A 1941-nucleotide genomic window follows, 5' to 3' on the forward strand; every position below is an offset into this window, starting at 1 on the left:
GAGTTTTCAAATTCAGAAGAGGAGAAATGGGTTGCGCGCGCAACTCAGTCATTTATAGCGTCTCCTACTATATTCACACGGACATAGCCCTGTCATAGTGTTAGACCACATCTCGTTTCAGATCTGGGATCACTGGCCAGTATACCTCGAAACCTGCGCGAGGAAGATGAGAGTAAGTAATTACACTCTGCGGTTTCATTGAAACATAACCTCAAATACATTAATAATTAATTAAATTGTTTTAGGTAAAATTACTATATTTACCATTAGATCAGTCAAATATTATTTAGGAACTCAAGGTTTTTCGATTTAATGTAGAAGTAGAATTATCAAATCTATTGACAAGAAATGGATTGCAGTATGCACAAAATTGTAATGTTGTTAGAATATGAGAGTAAAATATGTGACACAATCGATTCTGTTATTGAAACTTTGATTCTGTATTAATAATAAATTCATTACAGACATACATTAAGGACTAATTTTCATAACATGAATTTCAGAATCAAGTAGTACAATCAAAATGCAAAATGCCAATTGTGTAGGGATTCAAACAAGAGCTAGTTACTCTACTGCGCATGCGTCGCATTCGGCATCTAATTGGTTTCGCTTAAAGTTTAAAATGCTAAACAAAGTTATTTTTCTTTTTTATTATAAACAATGACATTTTAACTTATAAAAATGTCCATTAGGTCGAAATTAATAATTAGCAATAAAAATTAATTAAATGCATATTATGTAAATAATATTTAAAATAACCAGAAATATTTAATTCAAAACTTTTTATTTTTGTTTAAAAGTTGTTTGGTCTATATCGCTTCTTACAGGCTTGAAAAATAAAACGATAGAGTTAATGATAGCTCAATTTTTTGGCGAAAATATTATCTACAACCACCTTCTTGAATTTCTCAAGAAGTAGTGCAATTGACAGAAAATTAAACTTCTTTACAGTAAAATGTTGACAACTCGTAAATCATGGGTTATTTACCTCTGATTTTCTTTGGAAGCATTCGAGAAGGTCAAGTTGTAGGGAATCTTTTTGCGAAAAAAGTTTTTCTAATTTGTTGAGAAGTTTTATAGACAGTATTTTTTTCAAGAAATTAAAATTGGTAATTAAAATATTTCTGATTATCATCCATTTTTTTCATGAAAAATTAACCTTTTCCTCGAAACTGATACCATCTACAATAATCTTAAGTTTCTCAAAAGTATAATTAAGTTTTGTAGTCTGAAACTTCTTATTTTCGTGCATGTCGTACTTTAATTTTAAATTAAAATAACTTAATTGGAAATTAAAAATATTAAGGTGGTCTTTGAAAGGAGATAACCATTTGATAGTTTCGAGTTTACTTATATTATATCTCCATTCGTGAAATTCACGAATAGATTATATTGAGACTGATCGTGTACCGATCGGGCACCGATCGAGTTTCTCGATCGGGTGTCCCGACCCGGCCCCCACCTGGGCGTGTGTTTCATCCGCGATCTGGCCCCCACCAGGATTCCCGATCGGAACTAGATCTGGACTGGTCTGGCCCCGATCGGGCCAGATAAAAATTTCTGCATGGGTAAATCTGACATTTGTTTCAAATGATTAATTATTTAAAGAAAAATACTCAAGCACCATGCTGAGAGAAATTATTTCTTTGCTGAATACATTCATTTTCTTGTCCTGAGAATACAAAAATTGTTTCAACTGAAATAATAGTCAAATGAATCAAATTAAATGAATTTGGGTGGATCAAGAAACACATTGTTAGAGTTTTAGTTACTTATAACCCGTGCAGAAATCTCGGTCTGGCCCCGATCGGGGCCAGACCAGTCCAGGTCGGGTCCCGATCAGGTATGCTGGTCGGGAACATGCCGCGCATGAAACACACGCCCAGGGCGGGGCCAGGTCGGGACACCCGATCGGTGCCCGTTCGATGCCCGATCGGTACA

This window comes from Belonocnema kinseyi, chromosome 8 (assembly GCF_010883055.1).
Source record: "Belonocnema kinseyi isolate 2016_QV_RU_SX_M_011 chromosome 8, B_treatae_v1, whole genome shotgun sequence".
NCBI lineage: Eukaryota > Metazoa > Arthropoda > Insecta > Hymenoptera > Cynipidae > Belonocnema > Belonocnema kinseyi.